The sequence below is a fragment of the Bidens hawaiensis genome, unplaced genomic scaffold (genome assembly GCF_021521415.1).
Source record: "Bidens hawaiensis isolate Kalapana, Puna unplaced genomic scaffold, B.hawaiensis_p1.1 tig00017940_1, whole genome shotgun sequence".
Lineage (NCBI taxonomy): Eukaryota > Viridiplantae > Streptophyta > Magnoliopsida > Asterales > Asteraceae > Bidens > Bidens hawaiensis.
This window is the reverse complement of record NW_027492706.1, coordinates 383,545-396,876: the sequence shown is the minus strand read 5'-3', so window position 1 is coordinate 396,876 and position 13,332 is coordinate 383,545. Positions and strand designations below refer to the sequence as shown.

Below are 13,332 nucleotides of genomic sequence, written 5' to 3'. Positions count from 1 at the left end.
ATGATGTGGAAATTAAAGAGGGTAAAAATATTTATAGGGTTGGAGATGAAGTGAGGTTTTTAAGAAATTTGTAAGGATATTATGTGACAGATGATAGACGTGACAGTTAAAGACGCCTAAGAGCGCAGCGCATGTAGCATTGAAGATATTCATACTGTTACAATAACCGGTTTTGCGTAACAAGCGAGAAATACTTAAATCTGACAATCATGGATGAGAAAGTTATTTGAGTCAAATACGAAAGTGAAAGTAGATGGGGTTAGTTTGACAAACGTCAGTTTGTTTAAGTATATTATATGTACAGATCCATCGATACGTACACTGACTCGCTTGCAAACCAACCGACCTACCTTCCTTGAGATTCACTCAACAAAACAATATATCACTTTCAATCATGGCCGCAAACGATGATGCACCTGCTGCTAATAATAATCAACCGCAGGTTAATTCGTGTTTTTAATTTCTATTATACCATACATGCATATATGCTTTTGAATAATTGATTGGACATCATACGAATGCTTATTTATTTATTTATCTGTGGCCGGTTTTGATCGTAACCTAGGGTGACATTTATTATTTTGTGTACTAGTTTGATCCTTTCAGAATCGAATAAACCTAATTAGAAATTTCTTGTGTACGTACGTAATTGATGCATGCATGATCGACTTATATCTACTGAATTGAATCTCATGTCCAAAAGTGTTGTCATGTTTAATTAGTAGTAATCATCACAACTGATGTCAAATATATTAATTAATTCCTTATCATTTTGCTATGAATTACATACATATGTGGAATGTCATAGTTATAGATAATAGTTATGATAATCAGAATACTAGGGAGAAGAAAGTGAATTGAAGACACTTTTATATTATTGAGTTTCTGTATGTTTACAAAGAGAATTAGAAAACAATGTAAATACTATGTCTTGATTTGCCTTTACAAGGAAAAAAGGTGCACTAAATGGAAAGATGAAAAAGATCCCGTGAATTGAGCTTCCAACGGTCAAGAATTCCTTGTAAACAAGGTTTGCCAAAATCTCTTATTTTTGGGAATGATAAAATAATTGATCCTCTTTGATATCATATATTCTTTGTTATTATTTTCTAAAACTCCCCCTCAAGTTGAGTAGTGGGGTCACCAATGCTCAACTTGCCAAGACAATTGCTGAAAATTCTTCCGTTGACGGCTTTGGTTAATATATCTGCTAACCGGTCTTCTAATCGGACGAAAGGCAATTCTATAATTCCTGCTTCAAGTTTTTCTTTGATGATGTTCCTATCAACTTCTACATGCTTTGTTCGATCGTGTTGAACCGGATTTTTTGAAATTTGTATAGCAGCCTTGTTGTCGCACATAATCTTACTGGCTTCGGTTTGGTGGAAGCCAATTTCTGTCATAAGTTTACGTATCCACAAAACTTCTGTTATGCCCCGTGCAATCCCTCGAAATTCTGCTTCAGCACTCGATAAAGCTACCACCTTCTGTTTTTTGCTTCGCCATGTGACAAGATTTCCACCTACTAGAGTGAAGTATCCTGTTGTTGATCTTTCATCATCTTTATCTCCTGCCCGGTCTGCATCTGTATATAATTGAATCTTTAGGTGTTTATTTGGTTGAAAGAGCACCCCATGTTCTGTTGTTCCTTTGAGATATCGAATAATTCTCAATACTGCTTCCATATGGATTTCTTCAGGTGATGCATAAACTTGCTAACTACCCCTACTGCATACGCAATGTCTGGACGTGTATGCGTGAGGTATATTAACTTTCCTACCAAGCGTTGGTATGTTTCTTTGTTTGCTAACTTTCCTTTTTCTTCCATATGGAGTTTATGATTAACCATTATTGGTGTGTCGGCCGGCTTGCAGTCGATCATTCCTGTTTCAGTAAGGAGGTCAAGAATATTTTTTTTGACATATAAAAATACCTCTTTTTGATCTTAGTACTTCAATTCCAAGAAAGTTTCCTAGGTCCTTCATTTCGAATTCGCTGAACAGATTTTCTTTCAACTTTTTCATTTCTTCGTCATCGTTTTCTGTAATTATCATATCATCAACATATATAATTAAACAAGTCACAAGGTTACCTCTGTTTTTAAGGAAGAGTGTATGATCGGAGTTGCTTTGTCGAAATCCATATTTTTTCATTTCTAAAGTAAACCTGCCGAACAAGGCTCTGGGAGATTGTTTAAGCCCATAGATAGTTTTTTTCAATCGACATATCTCATTTTCTTTGAAATCATCTGAGAATCCAGGTGGAGCTTCCATATATACTTCTTTTTTCAATTCTCCACGGTGGAAGGCGTTCTTGACATCAAATTGATGAAGAGGCCATCCTTTGTTTGCAGGGTTTGATAAAAGAACCCTAATTGTGTTAATCTTTGCTACGGGAGAAAAAGTCTCTTGGTATGCAATCCCGTACGTTTGGGTATACCCTTTAGCCACCAACCGTGCTTTGTATCTTTCAATAGTTCCATCTGGTTTGTGTTTAATAGTGAAGACCCATCGAAATCCTACTGGTTTCTTCCCTAGTGGATGATTACATTTTCCCATGTATTATTTTTTATCAGTGCCTTCATCTCTGTTTCCATAGCATCCTTCCAATTCTTGGATTTTAAGGCTTGATCTACAGAGTTCGGAATTTGCTCAGCGTAAAGAAGCGTTAAAGGCTTTGGCTTCTTTAGATAGGTTTGCTTCGACTATGTTTGCTATGGGGTATTTGGAGGATTTGGATTGTTTTTTTGGGGAGTATCTTTTTGCAGGTCTTCCTCTGTTGACTCTTGGTGGGAGGACATATTTCTCGACATTTTATTGTCTTGTTACTTCATGTATAGGTACTTGTTCCTCCTGCACCGGTTCTTGCATTGTTTGTTCTTATTCTACATCATGATTGTTAGATATAGGTACTTGTTCCTCCTGCACCGGTTCTTGCATTGCATTAACATTTTCGTGAGTTATATCGTCGTGGGCTATATTTTAAGGTGTTTGAGAATTATTTACTCCAGATGTAAGGTCGGGAGCATATGGGTCGGGAACCCTGGTTGAAGGCTCATCGAGTTTCTGTGAAGCTGGTGACTCATCTTGGTCACTGTGATTAGCTTCTTCAGATGATGGGGTCCATTTTGGAACCCATTTTAACCAACTCAATGTGTTATGCTCTTTCTCCCCATCACAACTGGGTTGGGAGATATAAAAGGGCTCTGTTTCAAGAAAGTCACAGTTCATGGTAGTGTATATGTGACGTTTTGTTTGGCTATAACATCGGTACCCCCTTTTGGTTGACCCCATAGCCTACAAAAACACACTTCACAACACATGGGTCAAGTTTGCTCCGATTTATTTTGGGTATATGGACAAAAACCGAACACCCAATTCGTGGTTGAAGCGTAGGGGTGGAGGTAATTTAGTGAATTCTGAAAGGGCTTGAAGGGGGGTTTTCAGGTCAAGGGCCTTTATTGGCAGTCTGTTGATAAGATATGTAGCTGTAGCAAGAGCCTCGGGCCAGAAGGATTTTGGAACTTGGGATTCGATCAGAAGAGCTCGGGTTATTTATAGTAAACTATGATTTTTCCGTTCAACGGTGCCGTTTTGTTCGGGAGTGTAGGAGCACGATCTTTGGTGAATAATCCCTTTTGATTCGCAAAATTGTTTCATATAATCGTTAACGAACCCCCCCCCCCCGGTTATCGGACCGAAGAACTTGGATACTAGTTTTGAATTGTGTTTGTGTCATGGTGTAAAACGCAGTAAACTTATCAAAAACTTCAGATTTATTTTTTAAAAAATAGATCCATGTCATACAAGTGCAATCATCGATAAATGAAACAAAAAAACGAAAGTGTTGCCCCCCAATGACTTTTGCGGGTCCCCAAACGTCTGAATGAATAAGTGAAAAAGGTAAACCAACTCTTGTTTCGTTTGGTTTAAAGGTATGTCTATGGTTTTTCGCCATGATATAAGTTTCACAATTTAATGTTCCATTACTGGGAAATAATTTTGGAAATAGAATATGCAAATAACCGATAGAAGGATGTCCAGGTCTCCTATGCCATAATAGTTATGATAATCAGAATACTAGGGAGAAGAAAGTAAATTGAAGACACTTTTATATTATTGAGTTTCTGTATGTTTACAAAGAGAATTAGAAAACAATTTAAATACTATGTCTTGATTTGCCTTTACAAGGAAAAAAGGTGCACCAAATGATAAGATGAAAAAGATCCCGTGAATTGTGCTTCCAACGGTCAAGAATTCCTTGTAAACAAGGTTTGCCAAAATCTCTTATTTTTGAGATTGATGAAATAATTGATCCCCTTTGATATCATATATTCTTTGTTATTATTTTCTAACAATGGACACGTACATGTAGTAGTAATCATGTGTTTCAAAGATCTATGATTTCGTAAAGATATATGTTATATATAAACTGCAATTCTAATAAGATTGATCCTACACAAAACTGCTAGCTAGGAAATCATGCGTGCGCAAAAGATAGATTGGTCATGTTAATCTTATTTTAAACATTAATTTGCAAAGCTCAAGAAGATACTTTAATTTTTAAAGTTCAATAACTAATATATAGGAAACAAATAGAAAGATCTCATTACAATAGAGAGACAGGTAACGGACAACAAGTTGTGCCGTCACCTCTTTGTGAATGGTAAAACTGATTCTACTGAAAACAAAGTTATCGTTCTTCGGTGTCGTTGAGTTACTGTGCACGCCCCGCTGAACTCTTTTTAGAAACGTAGCAGCATCGGGGGCAAGAGACCCAAATGTATCGAAAGCAAAAGGAATGAAAGTGTGCGATTCTCAACACACGCCTTCTCGTGCTTATTCCTGCTTCTACCTTTAGCACGGCCTGCCTAGCAACAAACTCAGTGTCCCTAAGCCTAACAAGAGGGGACACCCAGTAAGGTCCACACAAGCATGCTCCCCCTTCCATCTAAACACAGGAATGTCCGCTATTCAGAGAGTAGTCTTCCTTCACGCGGATTCGATAAGAAATCAACTGGTGCCTCTTTTTTTTCGAGATTCCCGCCCGCTTTAACACATCACAAATGACATCCCTGACCAAATCATGTCTCTATATAAACCCCGAGAGTTCTTTGCAATGAACCGCATTTCACCATAGTTATCTAAACAAACTTTACAACATACCGGGCATGGCTCATCAACTGGGAACAAGGGGATCATTAAACAATATTTAAGAATGGCTCGGTACTCCGCTGCTGACATGTCGATGGGGGTGACAGTCAAAAAGTCTTGAGCATGAGGAGCTTAAAGCCAATCTAATACCGTTCTTTGACGAGAGGACATGCCAAACTTTTCTCTCAAACTTTGGACGTTTTACTATAAAGGGCACTTGCCAAAGCATTTTGGGCTTTATGGGGGCGGTGTCCTTATTAGCGAACCCGCCAAGATCAAGATTGGAATAGAGTTGCAGGGGCGGCCCAAAGGGCGTGCGAGCCGCACCTGCAGTGGGGGCACGTAAGTTTCGGGGGCAAAATTTTTTTATACATATACATGCTTGATATATAAAAGATCTTGAGTCAAACGACATCGTCAATTGGTCGAATCGGTCGTTAATTTTGATGTTTAAAAGTCACCGGAAAAATAGTTCACCGGATAACTTTGCCGGAAAATCTTGGTGGAGAAAATGACAACAAAATTAAGGTTCGAGTGATGGCAAAAATAGCCAATGCTTTTTATTTCACAGTTAAATCTATTATTTACATACTCACCACTTTTAGATCTCTTTTAATTATACTTCATTCTTACCTTTAAATTCAATATACTATTTAAAATCCTTTAAACAATTTTGAAAAACTGAGTTTATATTAAAATAACTATGTTAATCTTAATAGATTTTGTATTAATAACTCGTATAAACATTAAGTTTTAGGGGTTCAAAAATTTGGGTATTACATTCATATTCTATTTTTGTTATATTTATTGTTATAATTTAGAACATTAATCGTCGTTTATAAAAATTAGCTTATATATTTCATTATTTGTTAAGACCTACAGGCCTTTTTATTCGGCTCGACCGAGGTATTTAAATCCTCGGAGACAGCCCTGTAGAGTTGTGCAAACAATCCACCGCACACCCAAAATCGGAATCTAACCCACCAGCACCACCATCACGCAAAATGTGGTCCTGTAACTTCCAAGGTTGTGCTCTCGAAGCTACGAAAGCGTATGTGGAAACATCCTCAGCTGAATATAACCCTAAACTACCAAATGGATAGGGAGAGAGGCTAGTCTCCATTGAAAATCCCCAAAAAACGGACCCCCACATACCACAATATTCTCAATCACTGCTCGAAGCCCTTTGTCAAAAACAGAGACAACTTCCTTAACAAACATAGGCTGACATATTTTGAGTACGAACAACAACTTAGCCACCCCCATACATGAGCGAAGCAAGAGAAGCTCACATTGAGGGTCATGCTGGCGAGTAAGACATCTCATCAGTTCCACTGTTTTTGAAGCTCTTGTAATAGTCAAACTATACTGAGAAACCCAGTGTGCCGGCTAACCGCACCTCCAAGGAGTTTTATCCCTAACTCCGGTCTCCCAATCCCGTTATGAAATAAACCTACTTTTGCCTTTACCCTATTGCACGGCGGCCAAAATACTACCATCTTTTTTTATATTAAGCTCGAGCCCCAAACTTGGCCCATTAGATCTAATAATATCCAAAACTTTAGCCACTTCAATGGCGTCTCCGATAATAGTACCATCATCTAAGTATCATGCATGGAAAAGTACTTTAATTTGTATATGTAGTGTGTTGAAGCTACTATTAAAACACTTAACTACTATTACATACAAATGCTTACATTCCTTAGCTCATGATATTTTGCTATACAACTCAAATACTCCATTGATACTACCAAGTATGCACTTGTATGTAATAGTACATAAGAATTAAGCTAGATTTCTGTATAGTGACTCAAGTTGCTTTATGTGAGTAAACAGAAGATTGTATAAGATATTCCCTAAATGTATGCAAATGCTGCTGCTTGTTTCGCTATTTTTAGCAATATAGTTTATATTACTGATTATTAATATATTCAAGTATTCAATCTAGAAAGCAGTTCATGATGATATATGTGTTCTGAGTGATGGAAAATGTTTTTTGATGACAAAAATACTAATATGATCAGTTGGGTATTAATTTGGTATCCGATTCTTATTTTGTTATCAAAAAGGTTGAGATAGAAGAAGAGAGGTTGCAGTATCTGGAATTTGTGCAACTGGCAGTGCTTCATGCAGTTGTTTATGCAGAAAAGGTCTATGGTTATGCTAAGGACAACTCTGGTCCCCTAAAACCGGGGGTGGAGAGGATAGAGGATACTCTCAAAACTGTTGTTGGCCCTGCATATGATAAGTTCCATGATATCCCTGTTGAGGTCCTCAAGTTCGTTGACCGTAAGGTCAGTTTTTCTTCCTAGTTAGACTTAGACATAATAATCCTCTAGCTAATTTACATTTTGTTATGGTGGTCTTGTTGATATATAACATGCATAGTATCTACATTTTGTTTTGGAAAATGCACATATACACTGTTAAGTTCTAAGGGAAAATCACACAAATAACCATCATGATCAACAAAAGTGACAAAGTAACCATTTTGGGTAGTTAGTTTGGTAAAAAAAAATAAGTCAATGGTTAATTTTGTTATTTTCTTTGTCAAAATGCTTACTGAAGAAAAGAATATCCAAATTTTTCAGGTCGATGAATCCGTTAACAAATTCGATAGCTAAGTACCTCCTTTCGTGAAACAGGTATCAACCAAAACCAAAAACCTGTCTGCCGAAGTCAAAAGTGGCGGTGTGGTGGAAACCGCATCCGGGCTGGCTAAAACAGCATACACCCGGCTCGAACCTGTTGCCGAGCACTATGCTGTTTCAGCTTGGCAAACTCTTAACCAACTCCCACTCTTCCCTAAGGTGGCTAAGGTAGTTGTACCCGCAGCGGCTTATTATTCTAAGAGGTACAACCGGACTGTGCAGGAAACAGCTGAGAAAGGGTACAAGGTTTCTTTGTATCTGCCACTGGTTCCTACTGAAAGGATTGCTAAGGTGTTCAACACCCCCAGGCCACGAGCTGATTGTTAGGTATCGGGGGGAAATGCATGGTTTTATTGGTTTGTTTGAAGTCGAATGACATTGGTTTTGTTTGAAGTGTATAGGTTTATGATTTGATTATCTGTTGGCATCGATGGTACTCATTGTTTTCTGAGAATGAATATGCACGAGTTTTCTCTTGTTTACTTCAAAATCATTGTGATATTTTACGAGTTCAACTGGTAGTCTTTATCATTCTTTGTTTCATTTATGTTTTCTTGGTTCGGATTCAACACGATGAATCTTCATACTTTATGTTATTTGTACACAAGAGTGAGTGCAACAATGTATCCTTTGTAATAGAGGAAATGTTTGTCCTCATTCCCCGCAAATAGCTCTTCTATGAATGAGTGTCTATTCGGTACGTTTGTTTGTTTGGTATTTGAAGTTGTTCGATTTCTAAGGTGTATATATGGCTAAAGATTAATTCAAATTTGTACATTTATAAGAAAAATGTAGCTTCTCAAATACGAAATTTGTATTTTTAATATATACTTTAATTGTTAAAAGGGCTTGACTAAACTTTTATTATATAAATGTATAGCTACATGAAACCATTTTTTTGTATTAAACCTGGGCATAGACTAAACTAAAATTACGGTTGTTTGGATGGGTAAAAGCGTGTTTAATTATATAATTCTGAGTCTAATACTATAACACTTCAAATTTTCAGCAAGGAAATATAACTTTTTCTAAACTCTTATTCCATCGTCTTCTTCACCCGAATTTATACTCACAAATCACAATCCGTTTTTCAAACTTTTAGTTCGGTTCATTTTAGATTATAGCGTTATTAAATACTCATTAGTGTTTTAGAAGATTGACTATAACTTGTTTTCATACATTAATCGTTCGGTTTTGTAAAAGCCTAGATGTTAAAGGGTTGCGCAAATAAAAAAATTCAAAAAAGAGCGAATTGTAAAAAGGTTCCATTGTCGGAATGCCGGGACTCAAACCCGGGTCTCCTGGGTGAAAGCCAGATAGCCTAACCGCTTGACGACAATGGATTTTTTTAAAGCAGAACAAGAGTTTAACTAAAGTCCCTTTGGATTACAAAGTTGAACGTTTTAAATTGCTCTTTTAAAGAGAAATGTCAACCTTTTTTCAATTAGTAACTTTAATATAAGTCGAGTTTTTTTTTTCTAAGAACTAATTCAACTATGACAATTGAGTCTTTCTATAAGACGACTAGTTATTAGACCCTGCAGTGTTACGACAGGATTGTTAAAAAAGTAGTTACGTTGAGTTTATTATTCGTCTAGTAGTTCTAGTAGAACTTAGTTCAACCTCGATACGTCAGTTATTAATGTTAATGTATATTTAATTTATGGTTTGTGTTTTAGATTGAAGTTATTATGACTTGTTATGAATGTTGTAGTGTTAATGTATATATAAAATCTAGTTTGTGTTTTGGCTTGAAATTATTACCACATGTTAAGAATGTTATGCGTCAACAAAAAAACAATTGTAAAATATATATAAATCTATATTATATATTATTAAGGAGGAGTGAGGGACGAAAGAGTAAATTCACAGTTACAACACAAGGACAAAAACGACATTTCATAATTGGGCAGAAAAAGTAATTTGACATCACATGGTTTCGTTCTTCAAGCGTATAAAGCATCGTATTTTGTGTATTTACTCTTGTATCCTTTGTGGCTTATCAAGAATATCCTTTGTGGCTTATCTTTTATAATCCACCAATTTATTTATTCAATTATAATTAATGTCAATTCATTCAATTAGTACCAATTCATTCTATTATTACACGGGTTACGTAAGCCCAAACACCAACTCATTATTATTATGGTATATATATTGTTTAATTGCAATGAATATGCCATTAATGTATTGAACGGTTATAATACCTAAACCTAATCAATTGAATGATCAAAGATACCCTATCTTGTATTGGGGACTCAAATCGGTCCGACGATTGGAATAATTATCTCACCCCTCTGGTTATTTATACTCACAAAGGAGGCTACATTTGCTATTTCACCTTAGGCGGTCTTCTTTTCTCTTTCTCTATTTTGTACCTAATTTGTTTATGTATTCTTGTTTGGTTCCAGATATTTATACTTTTAAGCTTATGTGGATAATTAAATGGATTCATGGCTCTGTAATAGACATATAGTTTTGGAGTTAAATAGAGAATGCATGATATCTTGTGATTTGGGTGGATTGCTATGGCAGACAAGGTATAAAAGTTTTCTTCTCCTATGGACATCTTGTGATTGTATTTTAGCAGATTCATTTTTAACAAAAACAAACATTAATGTTTTTCAAGATAATGCATATGTTCTTAAAAATACAGGAAACCATGAAATTATGAGGATTAGCAAAATCAGTAGCTGCAGAAGTAATATGAAATGTAGAGCACGGGGGCTGCTTCTCCGTCCAGTTAGTCTTTATACATTTATATGCATTATGTAAGAAGTTATAAAGACTATATTGTGTGATAATAGTTGTAGTTTATTAAGTTTTTTTTACCAGACATCATACAATGTGTAATAGGTGTTGGCTGGAAGTTTCTGCTTGTGTTGTCTCTTGTTGGGGCTTGCCACCTTCAAATGTTTGTGTTCATTAAAACCTTTTGCATATACAAAGTTGATGCACAGGAGGTGGCAATATATGTATGTAAATAATTACCTTTTCTTCGTGGGTGAGTCAAACCAGTTTTAAGCTGAGATGGGCCATTTCTAGAATTGGTTGGAACATGATGAGTTGACGCACAAAAACTTTATTGTTCACCTTAAATATATTGTAGCTAATTTTCTTGCCGTTTCTAGAATAGGTTGAAAGGTGTTGGGTTGACCTGCAAAAACTCTATTGTTCATTATAAATACAATAGCTAATTACTGGGCATAAAAGCAAAAGTTTTATAACAATAATAATATAAAATGAAGGGACTATATATAATTTTTTTGTTTAATTTATTGATTCTTAAATGTTGCTGTATACTTATAAATTATTCATATCCAACACAACTACGGTTGAAGAAGCCAAATAAATATACCACACACTAAATTGTTAGGCTGGCTACTTATTTTTTCTGTGTTGTGATTCTCAACATCATATTGGTTCTGAAATGATACCTAATTTAGCTTTTATTACCTACTATTCTAAGCTCATTTTACAAATATATTTCAGGTAAAACAATTAAAATGTTTATTTTCTTTACTTGGGTGATTCTTATATTTAATTGTATTCTATAGGTTGAAAAAGTTTCAAAGTCCATGTCATCATAACTATGATGCATTTTCTTAATCATATTTATATTACATTCTTTTATTTATACATTTTCTACTCTTTAAATCCATTTGATGAGTTTAAGTAAAATCTTCTTAAGAATCTAACAATTAACCGTTAAATATATGTACTTTAGTAGCACTAAACAACGGAGTTTCAAGGGTAGTATTTTAGTTTTCTGATACGTTTTACGTTTTGTTCAAAATTTCCCAAACTGCCCTATGTCAAATTCTGTTAATTCAAAAAAAAAAATTATATTTGTATAGAGGTAGGGTACCAAAAAGACCCAAATACCCTTAAGTACCACCCGCGGGTCACAGAGGAACCTCTAATAGGTCACCCGCGGGGCATACGGATCACCCGCATATCACGGTAGAGGAAGAACGTCCTCATACCACGCGCGGAAGCATCTTTGCACTCTCAGAAGTCATCCGCAGGACAGGACATCAGTCCGCCCAAACGACCAGGAGGAAATGCCAGCGGAACAGCTGTCACCAATCAACTACCATCTAAAAGAATTTCCACAATTGTTACTTGAGGAATACTTGACCTACCAGCCAATGAACAAATGACACCTGGCCAAGTTGTTATAACCGTGCACATTGCCAGGGTGCGATCCGTCCTATCATTGGGCGACACGTGTCAAGGTTGTTATACCCATGCACATGGGACGTATAGCTCAACCTATTATAAAAGGACACGCGTTCAGGCGGTTATGGAAGATCTTCTAGAAGAGGACAGCTGGCCCAATTACTTTCCTACATCCTTCGGCTATAAATACCTTGTCAAACGGTATGAGGTATTCATTCACTCACTTGCATTCTGACTACACTTAGTCTACTTACTTCAGTACTTTCTTCCCTACGAACGTTACTGATTCTCACGTCGGAGGGTGGTTACAGGAAGACCCCCCTCTTGTCCTTCCTGTAACGAGACTCACGGTGTCTGTTTTGCAGGTTTCGGTCACTGGACTTTGGGAAGTTATACTCATATCCTAGTCGTAATTATCATATTTTACCCTGTGGACTCATTGGATCCAGAACCCATACCCGGGGATTGGATCCGTATTTCTTCATTGGCGCCATCCGTGGGACCGTTAGAACTGCATAATTTTTTCTCCGTTGGGTTTTTTGTTCGTTTGATATGAGTAAACTTCCTGAACGGCCGACGGGAACCCCTGCACCTAATTCACGTGTAACTAATACAGAATTACCTCAAAGTCTTAGTGTTTTTGCACGTATCACGACTCCAAGTGGCCGTACTCTTGAACGTGTCACAGGTCCGGGGTCACGAATCACTGATATACACCTGAGGGTTTCACCCTAGAAAATGTTACAGCACCAACCGGTCCCACTCCCACAGATTTGGGACGTGTCTTGGCACCGGAAGGTTCCAATTTGGGTAATCTCAGACGAGTTATGGAGGAGACTCGCCGAAACCGGTCAGTATTGGATCCGGAAGATGATTCAGGCGACTCTGACATGGCAAAGTCTCATCAACGTAATTCTAGGCCCAGAGGAGCGTTAACTCCTGAAGAGTGGTTCTGTGCACAACAACAAAGTTTGGTAGCCGAATATGAGCGTAGAAAACGTAATTAGCGTTTTCATGCCCGCGCTCTGACTTATGAGGAATCTCCCCGGAGATCCCCTTCTCCTCCACCAACAGTGAGAGGAAGTCAGATCCGTTATATCCAACAGGCGGAGCCAGAGTTTGGCGAAATTCCAAGGCTACGCCCTCGTCCTCGCATCGACATGCGGATACCATCCTACTTGGAAGAATTTGATAGCTATGATTCAACTTACCAACCGGGGGAATACAGTACGTATACCAGTGACAGTAGGATGAGCTCACAGGTGAGAAGCAGTCGTCCGCATGACATAGTCCGCCACACCGAGTACCATAGCAATGATGAACGAGACTTTACCAAACCATATCGC

At 37.1% G+C, this 13,332-nt stretch overlaps 1 pseudogene; it reads left to right on the top strand.

Annotated features, from left to right (window-relative positions):
- The first annotated feature begins 394 nt into the window (after positions 1-394).
- LOC143554988 (stress-related protein-like) lies at positions 395-8,131 on the top strand (annotated as a pseudogene).
- Positions 8,132-13,332: the final 5,201 nt, after the last annotated feature.